Below are 14,535 nucleotides of genomic sequence, written 5' to 3' on the forward strand. Positions count from 1 at the left end.
TGGTCAAATAATTTTCATAGATTATTGCGATGACACTTGGAATGGCACATTGCATTGACAAGGGCATGGAACATTTTGATGTCCAGGTCATGCAGTATTGTGAAGACATATGTCAGGGAGCATTGTGATGACATATGTATTGGCCCATTGTGATGACAATGGCATGAATCATTGTGATGCCAAGTGTCATGGAGGATTCTGAAGACAAAGGTAATGGAGCATTGTGATGACAATGGCTTGGAGCATTGTGAAGACAAGGGTCAGGGAGCATTGTGCTGACAAGTGCATGGAGCATTGTGATGAGAAGGACAAGGAACCATCTGATGACATGCGTCATGTAGCTTTGTTATGAGATGGGCATGGAGCATTTTGATGACAGGTGTCTTGGAGCATTGTGCTGACAAGGGTCACTGAGCCTTGTGATGACAAGGCCGTGGAACATCGTGATGGCAGGTGTCATGGAGCATTGTTATGACCGTGGTAATGCAGCATTTTGATGTCAAGGATATGGAGCATTGTGATGAGAAGGCCATGGAAAATTCTGATGACATGTGTCATGGAGCTTTGTGATGACAACGGCATGGAGCAATGTGATGAGAGCATTCTTGGAGCATTGTGATAACAATGACTTGGAACATTGTGATGCCAGTGTCATGGATCTTTGTGATGACAAAGGTCATTCAGCATTTTGATGACAAAGGCGTTGTTCATTGTGATGAGTAGGGCAGGGAGCATTGTGATGCCAGGGGTTATGGATCATTGTGATGTCTGTGGTCATCGAAAATTGTGATGATAAGTGCATGTACCATTGTGAAGACAGTAGTCATGGAACATTATGATGACAGGGGTGATGGAGTATTGTGACGAATAGTGATGTAACATTGTGATATCAGTGGTGAGAGAGCATTTTGATGAGAAGTGCATGGAGCATTGTGATGACAAGATTGTGGAGAACTGTGATGACAAGCGCATGGAGCATTGTGATGACGTGTCATGGAGCATTGTGCTGACAAGCGCATGGAGCATTGTGATGACAACGGTCATGGAGCATTGTGCTGAGAAAGGCATAGAGCATTGTGATGACAAGGGTCAAAGAGCATTGTGATGAAAATTTCATGGAGCATTGAGGTTAAAAAGGACACAGAGACTGTTGATGACGAGGGCATGGACCATTGTGATGACAAAGGTCATGAATCATTGAGATGACTGGAGTCACGGAGCATTCTGATGACATGGGTCATGAAGCACTGTGATAAAAAGGGCATGGAGCTTTGTGATGACAAGCGTCACGGAGCATTGTGAATACAGGGGTCATGGAGCATTGGGATGACAAGGGCATGGATCATTGTGATGACAAGGGTCATGGAGCATTGGGAGGAAAGTGTTCATGGAGTATTGTGATGACAAGGGACATGGAGCGTTGTGATGACAGGGGTCATGGAGCATTGTGATGAGAAGGTCATGGAGAATTGGGCTGAAAATGTTCATGGAGTATTGTGATGACAGTTTTCATGGAGCATTGTGATGACAAGGTACTGGAGCATTGTGATGAGAAGACCATGGAGCCTTATGATGATATGTCTCATGGAACATTGTGATGAAAAGTGGCAAGGAACATTGTGATTACAGGGGTCGTGGAGCACTGTGATGACAAGGGAATGGAGCATTGGGATGAGACGGCCATGGAGCCTTGTAATCACAGGGTTCAATGAGCATACTGACGACAAGTGTCAGGGAGCATTGTGATGACAAGGGTATTGAGCAATGTGGTGACAAATGTCATGGAGCATTGCGATGAGAAGACCATGGATAATTGTGATGATGAGCGTCATGGGGTGTTGTGATGATAAGTGTTATGGAACATTTTGATAACAAGGATTGGGAGCATTGCGATGAGAGAGGTCATGGAGCTTTATGATTTCATTGTGATGACAATAGACTGAAGCATTATGATGTTGGGCATGGTGCATTTTGATGACAGGGTTCTTGGAGCATTGAGATGAAAAGGGGCATGGAGCATTGTGATTACAGTGGTCTTGGAGCACTGCGATGACAGGTGTAATGGAGCATTGTGATGACAAGGGCATGGAGCACTATAATGATAAGGCCATGGAGCATTCTGATGACATGCGTCATGGAGCTTTGTGACGACAAGGGAATGGAGCAATGTGATGAGAGCGATCATGGAGCATTGTGATCACAATGACATGGAGCACTGTGATGCCAGGTTATGGATCTTTGTGATGACAATGTCATGGAGCATTTTGATTACAAGGGCGTTGTGCATTGTGATGCGAAGGGCAGGGAGCATTGTGATGAGAGGGTCATGGAACAATTTGATGAAAAGTGTCATGGAACATTTTGATGACAGGGGTTATGGAACATTGTGATGTCATGGGTCATGGAACATTTTCATGACAGGGGCTATGGACCATTGTGAGGACAGGGGAGTGGGTGTATTGTGATGACTAGTGAGAGAACATTTTGATATCAGTGGTGAGAGAGCACTTTGATAAGTCGTGCAAGGAGCACTGTGATGACAAGTTTTATGGAGCATTGTGATGACATGGGTCATGGAGCACTGCGCTGACCAGCGCATGGAACATTCTGATGACAAGGGTCATGGAGCATTGAGTTGACAAAGGCACGGAGCATTGTGATAACTAGTGTCACGGAGCATTGTGATGAAAAGTTCATGGAGCATTGTGGTGACAAATTTCAAAGAGCCTTGCGATGATGAGGACATGGATCATTGTGATGACACAGGTCATGAAGCATTGTGATGACTGGAGTCACGGAGCATTGTGAGAACTGAGGTCATGGAGCATTGTGATGACAAGGGCATGGAGCATTTGATGACAGGGGCATGGAGCATTGGTCTGACAAGTTTGATGGATAATTGTGTTGAGAATGGGCATGGCACATTGTGATGACAAGGTCATGCAGTATTGTGAAGACAGGTGTCAGGGAGCATTGTGATGACCTATTTCATGTTCCACTGTGATGACAATGGCATGGAGCATTGTGATGCCCAGTGTTTTGGAGGATTGTGATGACAAAGGTAATGGAGCATTGTGATGACAAGGGCTTTGAGCATTGTGATGACAAGGGTCATGGAACATTGTGATGACAACGGCCATTGAGAATTTTGATGAAAATATCGTGAAGCATTGTGATGACAAACGCATGGAGCTTGCTATGACAGGGGTCATGGGGCATTGTGATGACATGTGCATGGAGAATTGTGATGACAAAAGCATGTAACATTGTGATGAGAACTGTCATGGAGCATTGTGATGACAAGGACGTGGAGAATTGTGATGACAAGGGACATGGAGCATTGTGATGACCAGGGCATGGAGCAGTGTGATGGCAAGACCGTGGAGCATTGTGAAGAGAAGACCATGGATAATTGTGATGACGAGCGTCATGGAGCACTGCAATGACAAGGGCTATGGAGCACTGTGATGTCAGGGGACATGGAGCATTTTGATGAAAAATTTCATGGAGCATTTTGGTGACAGGGATCATGGAACATTGTGATGTCATAGGTTATCGAACATTGTGATGATAAGTGCATGTAGCATTGTGATGACAGGAGTCATTGAATATTGTGATGACAGGGGTGAGGGAGTATTGTGATGAATAGTGATGTAACATTGTGATATCAGTGGTGAGAGAGCATATTGATGAGAAGTGCATGGATCATTGTGATGACAATGTTAATGGAGCATTGTGATGACAAGATTGTGGAGCACTGTGATGACAAGCGCATGGTGCATTGTGATGATGTGTCATGGAGCATTGTGTTGACAAGCGCCTGGAGCATTGTGATGACAACAGTCACGGAGCATTGTTCTGAGAAAGGCATAGAGTATTGTGATGACAATGGTCAAAGAGCATTGTGATGAAAATTTCATGGAGCATTGAGGTTAAAAAGGTCACTGAGACTGTTGATGATGAGGGCATGGCCCATTGTGATGACAAAGGTCATGAAGCATTGTGATGACTGGAGTCACGGAGCATTGTGATAACAAGGGCATGGAACATAGGTCTAATAAGTTTCATGGATTATTGCAATGACAGTTGGAATGGCGCATTGTGATGACAAGGGCATGGAACATTGTGAAGACCAGGTCATGCAGTATTGTGAAGACTGGTGTCTGTGAGCATTGTGATGACATATGTAATGGCCCATTTTGATGACAGTGGCATGGAGCATTGTGATGACAAGTGTCATGGAGGATTCTGATGACAAAGGTAATGGAGCATTGTGATGACAATGGCTTGAAGCATTGTGATGACAAGGGTCAGGGAGCATTGTGCTTGCAAGTGCATGGAAAATTGTGATGACACGGGTCATGGAGCATTTGGATGACAAACTTGTGGAGTATTTTGATGACAATGGCATGGATTATTGTGATGAAAATGGCATGGAGCCGTTTCTTGACAGGTTTCAAGGAGCCTTCTGACGACCAGAGACAGGGAGCATTGTGATGACAAGGGTATTGAGAATTGTGATGACAAAGGTCATGGAGCATTTTGCTGACAAGCACATGGAGCATTGTGATGACAACGGTCATGGAGCATTGTGCTGAGAAAGGCACAGAGTATTGTAATGACAAGGGTCAAAGAGCATTGTGATGAAAATTTCATGGAGCATTGAGGTTAAAAAGGTCACAGAGACTGTTGATGACGAGGGCATGGACCACTGTGATGACAAAGGTCATGAATCATTGAGATGACTGGAGTCACGGAGCATTGTGATGACATGGGTCATGGAGCACTGTGATAACAAGGGTATGGAGCATTGTGATGACAAGTGCACGAAGCATTGGTCTAATAAGTTTCATGGATTATTGCAATGACAGTTGGAATGGTGCATTTTGATGACAAGGGCATGGAGCATTGTGAAGACCAGGTCACGCAGTATTGTGTAGACTGGTGTCAGGGAGCATTGTGATGACATATGTAATGGCCCATTGTGATGACAATGGCATGGAGCATTGTGATGCCAAGTGTCATGGAGGATTCTTATGACAAATGTAATGGAGCATTGTGATGATTATGGCTTGGAGCATTGTGCTGACAAGTGCATGGAGAATTGTGATGACAAAGGTCATGGAGAATTCTGATGAGAAGCTTCTGGAGTATTTTGATGACAATGGCATGGAGCATTCTGATGAAAACTGCGTGGGGCATTGTGATGAAAAAGGCATGGAACCTTTTCGTGACAGGGTTCAAGGAGCATTCTGACGACAAGTGTCAGGGAGCACTGTGATGACAAGTATATTGAGAATTGTGATGACAATGGTCATGGAGCATTGTGATGAAAAGGGCATGGAGTATTGTAATGACAGGCATCATGGAGTGCTGTGATGACAAGTGTTATGGAACATTGTGATCACAAGTGTTTGGAGCATTTTGATGACAGAGGTCATGGATCATTTTGATTTCAAGGAGCATGGAGCATTGTGATGACAAGGGCATGAAACAATGTGATCCCAAGTTTCATGGAGGATGCATTACAATGCATAGAGCATTGTAATGACAAGATCATGTAGCATTTTGCTGACAGAGGCATGGAGGATTGTGATGACAGGTGTCATGGAGCACTGTGATGACAAGCGTCACGGAGCATTGTGAATACAGGGGTCATGGAGCATTGGGATGACAAGGGCATGGATCATTTTGATGACAAGGGTCATGGAGCATTGGGATGAAAGGGTTCATGGAGTACTGTGATGACAAGGGACATGGAGCGTTGTGATGACAGGGGTCATGGAGCATTGTAATGACAGGTGTCATGGAGCATTGTGATGAGAAGGTCATGGAGCATTAGGCTGAAAATATTCATGGAGTATTGTGATGACTGGTGTCATGGAGCATTATGATGACAAGGTACTGGAGCACTGTGATGAGAAGACCATGGAGCTTTGTGATGATATGTCTCATGGAACATTCTGATGAAAAGGGGCATGGAGCATTGTGATTACAGGGGTCGTGGAGCACTGTGATGACAAGGGCATGGAGCATTGGGATGAGAAGGCCATGGAGCCTTGTTATCACAGGGTTCAAGGAGCATACTGACGACAAGAGTCAGGGAGCATTGTGATGACAAGGGTATTGAGCAATGTGGTGACAAATGTCATGGAGCACTGCGATGACAAGACCATGGATAATGGTGATGACGAGCGTCATGGGGCGTTGTGATGATAAGTGTTATGGAACATTTTGATAACAAGGATTTGGAGCATTGTGATGAGAGAGGTCATGGAGCATTATGATTTCATTGTGATGAAAATAGCATGAAGCATTATGATGGTGGGCATGTTGCATTGTGATGACAGGGTTCATGGAGCATTGAGATGAAAAGTGGCATGGAGCACTTTGATTACAGTGGTTTTGGAGCATTGTGATAACAGGTGTAATGGAGCATTGTGATGGCAAGGGCATGGAGCACTGTGATGAGAAGGCCATGGAACATTCTGATGACAAGGGTCATGGAGCTTTGTGACGACAAGAAAATGGAGCAATGTGATGAGAGCGATCATGGAGCATTGTGATGACATTGACATGGAGCATTGTAATGCCAAGGGTCATGGATCTTTTTGATGACAAAGTCATGGAGCATTTTGATTACAAGGGCGTTGTGCATTGTGATGCGAAGGGCAGGGAGCATTGTGATGAGAGGGTCATGGAGCAATTTGATGAAAAGGGTCATGGAACATTTTGATGACAGGGGTTATGGAACATTGTGATGTCAGGGGTCATGGAACACTTTCATGACAGGGTTTATGGACCATTCTGATGACAGGAGAGTGGGCGTATTTTGATGACTAGTGAGGGAACATTTTGATATCAGTGGTGAGAGAGCACTTTGATAAGACGAGCAAGGAGCATTGTGATGACAAGGTTTATGGAGCACTGTGATGACATGGGTCATGGAGCAATGCGCTGACAAGCGCATGGAACATTGTGATGACAAGGGTCATGGAGCATTGAGTTGACAAAGGGACGGAGCATTGTGATAACAAGTGTCACGGAGCATTGTGATGAAAAGTTCATGGAGCATTGTGGTGACAAAGTTCACAGAGCCTTGTGATGATGAGGGCATGGATCATTGTGATGACACAGGTCATGAAGACTTGTGATGACTGGATTCACGGAGCATTGTGAGAACTGTGGTCATGGAGCATTGTGATGACAAGGGCATGGAGCATTGTGATGACAGGGGCATGGAGCATTGGTTTGACAAGTTCCATGGATAATTGTGTTGACAGTGGGCATGGCACATTGTGATGACAAGGTCATGCAGTATTGTGAAGACAGTTGTCAGGGAGCATTGTGATGACATATTTCATGTTGCATTGTGATGACAATGGCATGGAGCATTGTGATGTCAAGTGTTTTAGAGGATTGTGATGACAAAGGTAATGGAGCATTATGATGGCAAGGGCTTGGAGCCTTGTGATGACAATGGTCAAGGAGCATTGTGATGACAACGGCCATTGAGAATTTTGATGCAAAGATCGTGAAGCATTGTGATGACAAAGGCATGGAGCTTGCTATGACAGGGGTCATGGGGCACTGTGATGATATGTGCATGGACAATTGTGATGACAGAAGCATGTAACATTGTGATGAGAACTGTCACGGAGCATTGTGATGACAAGGACGTGGAGAATAGTGATGACAAGGGACCTGGAGCATTTTGATGACCAGGGCATGGAGCATTGTGATGGCAAGTCCATGGAGCATTGTGATGAGAAGACCATGGATAATTGTGATGACGATCGTCATGGAGCACTGTAATGACAAGGGCTATGAAGCATTGTAATGTCAGGGGACATGGAACATTTGATGAAAAAGGTCATGGAGCATTTTGATGACAGGGGTTATGGAACATTGTGATGTCATATGTAATGGCCCATTGTGATGACAATGGCATGGAGCATTGTGTTGCCAATTGTCATGGAGGATTCTGATGACAAAGGTAATGGAGCATTGTGATGACAATGGCTTGGAGCATTGTGCTGACTAGTGCATGGAGAATAGTGATGACAAAGGTCATGGAGCATTGTGATGAAAAGGGCATGGAGTATTGTGATGACAGGCATCATGGAGCGTTGTGATGACAAGTGTTATGGAACATTGTGATCACAAGGGTTTGGAGCACTGTGATGACAGAGGTCATGGATCATTTTGATTTCAAGGAGCATGGAGCATTGTGATGACAAGGGCATGAAACAATGCGATCCCAAGGTTCATGGAGGCTTGTGATGACAATGGTAATGGAGCATTGTGATGACAAGGACATAGAGCATTGTAATGACAAGGTCATGTAGCATTTTGCTGACAAAGACATGGAGCATTGTGATGACAGGTGTCATGGAGCACTGGTATGACAAGCGTCACGGAGCATTTTGAATACAGGGGTCATGGAGCATTGCGATGACAAGGGCATGGAGCATTTTGATGACAGGGCTTATGGAACATTGTGAAGTCATAGGTCATCGAACATTGTGATGATAAGTGCATGTAGCATTGTGATGACAGGAGTCATGGAACATTGTGATGACAGGGCTGAGGGAGTACTGTGATGAATAGTGATGTAACATTGTGATGTCAGTGGTGAGAGATCATATTGATGAGAACTGCATGGAGCATTGTGATGACAATGTTAATGGAGCATTGTGATGATAAGATTGTGGAGCACTGTGATGACAAGCGCATGGTGCATTGTGATGACGTGTCACGGTGCATTGTGCTGACAAGCGCATGGAGCATTGTGGTAACAACGGTCATGGAGCATTGTGCTGAGAAAGGCATAGAGGATTGTGATGACAAGGGTCAAAGAGCATTGTGATGAAAATTTCATGGAGCATTGAGGTTAAAAAGGACACAGAGACTGTGGATGACGAGGGCATGGACCATTGTGATGACAAAGGTCATGAAGCATTGAGATGACTGGAGTCACGGAGCATTGTGATGACATGGGTCATGTAGCACAGTGATAACAAGGACATGGAGCATTGTGATGACAAGGGCACGGAGCATTGGTCTAATACGTTCCATGGATTATTGCAATGACAGTTGGAATGGTGCATTTTGATGACAATGGCATGGAGCATTGTGAAGGCCAAGTCATGCAGTATTGTGAAGACTGGTGTCAGGGAGCATTGTGATGACATATGTAATGGCCCATTGTGATGACAGTGGCATGGATCATTGTGATGCCAAGTGTCATGGAGGATTCTGATGACAAAGGTAATGGAACATTGTGATGACAATGGCTTGGAGCATTGTGCTGACAAGTGCATGGAGCATTGTGATGACAAAGGTCATGGAGCATTCTGATGACAAGCTTGTGGAGTATTTTGATGACAATGGCATGGAGCATTGTGATGAAAATGGCGTGGGGCATTGTGATGTAAAAGGCATGGAGCCTCTTCGTGACAGGGTTCAAGGTGCATTCTGATGACAAGTGTCAGGGAGCATTGTGATGACAAGTGTATTGAGAATTGTGATGCCAATGTTCATGGAGCATTGTGATGAAAAGTGCTTGGATAATTGTGATGACAGGCATCATGGAGCGTTGTGATGACAAGTGTTATGGAACATTGTGATCACAAGGGTTTGGAGCATTGTGATGACAGAGGTCATGGATCATTTTGGTTTCAAGGAGCATGGAGCATTGTGATGACAAGGGCATGAAACAATGTGATCCTAAGGTTCATGGAGGATTGTGATGACAATGGTAATTGAGTATTGTGATGACAAGTGCATAGAGCATTGTAATGACAAGGTCATGTAGCATTTTGCTGACAAAGGCATGGAGCATTGTGATGACAGGTGTCATGGAGCACTGTGATGACAAGTGTCATGGAGCATTGTGAATACAGGGGTCATGGAGCATTGGGATGACAAGGGCATGGATCATTGTGATGACAAGGGTCATGGAGCATTGGGATGAAAGTTTTCATGGAGTATTGGGATGACAAGGGACATGGAGCGTTGTGATGACAGGGGTCATGGAGCATTGTAATGACAGGGGTCATGGAGTATTGTGATGAGAAGGTCATGGAGCATTGGGCTGAAAATGTTCATGGAGTATTGTGAGGACAGGTGTCATGGAGCATTGTGATGACAAGGTACTGGAGCATTGTGATGAGAAGACCATGGATCCTTGTGATGATATGTCTCATGGAACATTCTGATGAAAAGGGGCATGGAGCATTGTGATTACAGGGGTCGTGGGGCACTGTGATGACAAGGGCATGGAGCATTGGGATGAGAAGGCCATGGATAATTGTGATGATGAGCATCATGGGGTTTTATGATGATAAGTGTTATAGAACATTGTGATCACAAGGGTTTGGAGCATTATAATGAAAGAGGTCATGGAGCATTTTGATTTCATTGTGATGACAATAGCCTGAAGCATTATGATGATGGGCATTGAGATGAAAAGGGGCATGGAGCACTGTGATTACAGGGGTCTTGGAGCATTTTGATGACAAGGCCGCGGAACATTGTGATGGCAGGGGTCATGGAACATTGTTATGAAAGAGGTAATGGAGCATTGTGATGAGAAATGCATTGATCATTGGTCTGAAATGTTTCGTGGTTTATTGTGATGAGAGTGGGCATGGAGCTTTGTGATGACAAGGGCACGGAACTCTGTGATACATGGGTCATGGAGGATTGTAATGACAAGAGCATGGAGCATTGTGATGCGAAGGGTATCGAGCAATGTGATGACAAGTTTCATGGAGCTTTATGATGACAAGGGCATGGAGCAATGTGATGAGAGTGTTCATGGGGCATTGTGATGACAATGACATGGAGCACTGTGATGCCAAGTGTCATGGAGCTTTGTGATGACAAAAGTCATGGAGCATTTTGATGACAAAGGTGTGGTGCATCGTGATGAGAAGGCCAGGGATCATTTTGATGACAGGGTCATGCAGCAATTTGATGAAAAGTGTAATGGAACATTTTGATGACAGGGGTTATAGAACATTGTGATGCCAGTTGTCATGGAGCTTTGGGATGTAAAGGGTCATGGAGCATTTTGATGACAGTGGTTATGGAACTTTATGATGTCAGTGGTCATGGATCATTGTGCTGATAAGGGGATGTAGCATTGTGATGACAGGGATCATGGAACATTGTGATTACAGGGTTATGGGAGGATTGTGATGACTAGCGATGGAATATTGTGATATCTCAGGTGAGAGAGCATTTGGATGAGAAGTGCATGGAGCATTGTGATTAAAATGTTTATGCAGCATAGCGATGACAAGCTTGTCGATCATTGTGATGAAAAGCACATGGCACACTGTGATGACAAGGGTCATGGAGCATTGTTCTGAAAATGGCATGGAGCACTGTGATGAAAAGTTCATGGAGCATTGTAGTTACAAAGGTCACAGAGCCTTGTGATGACGAGGGCATGGATTGTTGTGATGACAAACGTTACGAAGCATTGTGATGAATGTAGTCACGGAGCATTGTGATGACAGGGGTCATGGAGCATTGTGAAGACAAGGGCATGGGACATTGTGATGACAGGGGCATGGAGCATTGGTCTGACAATTTTCATAGATTATTGTGATGACAGTGTACATGGTGCATTGTGATGACAAGGGCAAGGAGCATTGTGATGAGAAGGTCATGGATTATTGTGAAAACAGGTGTCAGGGAGCATTGTGATGACATATGTCATGGTCCATTGTGATGACAATGACAGGGAGCATTGTGATGCCAAATGCAATGGAGGATTGTGATGATAAATATAATGAAGCATTGTGATGACTAGGGCTTGGAGCATTATGATGACAAGAGAAATTGAGGATTTTCATGACAAGGTCGTGAAGCATTGTGATGACAAGGTCCTGGATCATTGTGATGAGGAAACCATGGAGCCTTGTGATGACAAGTCTCATGGAGCATACTGATGAAAAGGGGCATGGAGCATTCTGATTACAGGGGTCTTGGAACACTGTGATAACAAGGGCATGGAGCATTGTGATGACAAAGGCATGGAGAATTGCTCTTATAAGTTTAGTGGATTATTGCGATGACAGTTGAAATGGCACATTGTAATGACTAGGGCATGGAGCATTTTGATGTCCAGGTCATGCAGTAATGTGAAGACATGTGTCAGGGAGCATTGTGATGACATATGTAATGGCACATTGTGATGACAATGGCAAGGAGCATTGTGATGCCAAGTGTCATGGAGGATTCTGATGACAAATGAAATGGAGCATTGTGATGAAAATGGCTTGGAGCATTGTGATGACAAGGGTCAGGGAACATTGAGCTGACAAGTGCATGGAGCTTTGTGATGAGAAAGCCATGGAAACTTCTGATGACATGCGTCATGGAGCTATGTTATGACAAGGGCATGGAGCATTTTGATGACAGGTGTCTTGGAGCATTGTGCTGACAAGGGTCATTGAGCCTTGTGATGACAAGGTCGTGGAACATCGTGATGTCAGTGGTCATGGAGCATTGTTATGACAGGGGTAAAGGAGCATTGTGATGGCAAGGGCAAGGAGCATTGTGATGAGAAGGCCATGTAACATTCTGATGACATGTGTCATGGAGCTTTGTGATGACAAGGTCATGGAGCAATGTGATGAGAGCATTCATGGAGCATTGTGATAACAATGACATGGAGCACTGTGATGCCAAGTGTCATGCATTATTGTGATGACAAAGGTCATGGAGCAATTTGATGACAAAGGCCTTGTGCATTGTGATGAGTAGGGCAGGGAGCATTGTGATGACAGGGTCATGGATCAACTGGATGAAAAGTGTCATGGAACATTTTGATGACAGGGGTTATGGAAAATTGTGATGTCAGGGCTCATGGAGCATATTGATGAAAAGTGTCATGGAGCATTTTGATGACAGGGATTATGGAAAATTGTGATGTCTGGGGTCATCAAACATTGTGATGATAAGTGAATGTAGCATTGTGATGACAGGAGTCATGGAACATTATGATGACAGGGGTGAGGGAATATTGTGACGAATAGTGATGTAACATTGTGATATCAGTGGTGAGAGAGCATATTGATGAGAAGTGCATGGAGCATTGTGATGACAAGGTAAATGGAGCATTGTGATGACAAGAATGTGGAGCACTGTGATGACAAGCGCATGGTGCATTGTGATGACATGTGTCAGGGAGCATTGTGCTGACAAGCGCATGGAGCATTGTGATGACAACGGTCATGGAGCACTGTGCTGAGAAAGGGATAGAGTATTGTGATGACAAGGGTCAAAGAGCATTGTGATGAAAATTTCATGGAGCATTGAGGTTAAAATTGTCACAGAGACTGTTGATGACGAGGGCATGGACCACTGTGATGACAAAGTTCATGAAGCATAGTGATGACTGGAGTCACGGAGCATTGTGATAACAAGGGCATGGAGCATTGTGATGACAAGAGTCACTGAACATTGTGATGACAGGGTTGAGGGAGTATTGTGATGAATAGTGATGTAACATTGTGATATCAGTGGTGAGAGAGCATATTGATGAGAAGTGCATGGAGCATTGTGATGACAAGGTAAATGGAGCATTGTGATGACAAGATTGTGGAGCACTGTGATGACAAGCGCATGGTGCATTGTGATGACATGTGTCAGGGAGCATTGTGCTGACAAGCGCATGGAGCATTGTGATGACAACGGTCATGGAGCACTGTGCTGAGAAAGGCATAGAGTATTGTGATGACAAGGGTCAAAGAGCATTGTGATGAAAATTTCATGGAGCATTGAGGTTAAAAATGTCACAGAGACTGTTCTTGACGAGGGCATGGACCACTGTGATGACAAAGTTCATGAAGCATTGTGATGACTGGAGTCACGGAGCATTGTGATAACAAGGGCATGGAGCATTGTGATGACAAGGGCATGGAACATTGGTCTAATAAGTCTCATGTATTATTGCAATGACAGTTGGAATGGCACATTGTGATGACAACGGCATGGAGCATTGTGAAGACCAGGTCATGCAGTATTGTGAAGACTGGTGTCAGGGAGCATTGTGATGACATATGTAATGGCCCATTGTGATGACAATGGCATGGAGCATTGTGATGCCAAGTATCATGGAGGATTCTGATGACAAATGTAATGGAGCATTGTGATGACAATGGCTTGGAGCATTGTGATGACAAGAGTCAGGGAGCATTGTGCTGGCAAGTGTATGGAGAATTGTGATGACACGGGTCATGGAGCATTTGGATGACAAGCTTGTGGAGTATTTTGATGACAAAGGCATGGATTATTGTGATGAAAATGGCATGGGGCATTGTGATGATAAAGGCATGGAGCCTTTTTGTGCCAGGGTTCAAGGAGCATTCTGACGACAAGAATCAGGGAGCACTGTGATGACAAGTGTATTGAGAATTGTGATGACAAAGGTCATGGAGCATTGTGAGGAAAACGGCATGGAGTACTGTGATGACAGGCATCATGGAGCGTTGTGATGACAAGTGTTATGGAACATTG

The 14,535-nt window shown here is 44.4% G+C and overlaps 1 long non-coding RNA gene across 1 annotated transcript in view; it reads left to right on the forward strand.

Moving 5' to 3' along the window:
- Positions 1-12,409: 12,409 nt before the first annotated feature.
- LOC308610525 overlaps positions 12,410-14,535 on the forward strand; it is a 926,875-nt gene continuing 924,749 nt past the window's right edge. The window contains exon 1 of the long non-coding RNA XR_014014569.1: positions 12,410-12,437. This is a non-coding gene — a long non-coding RNA (uncharacterized lncRNA). The remainder of the gene's footprint in view (positions 12,438-14,535) is intronic.

The sequence above is a fragment of the Mesoplodon bidens genome (genome assembly GCF_964165515.1).
Source record: "Mesoplodon bidens genome assembly, contig: HAP1_SCAFFOLD_46, whole genome shotgun sequence".
NCBI classification, from domain to species: Eukaryota; Metazoa; Chordata; class Mammalia; order Artiodactyla; family Ziphiidae; genus Mesoplodon; species Mesoplodon bidens.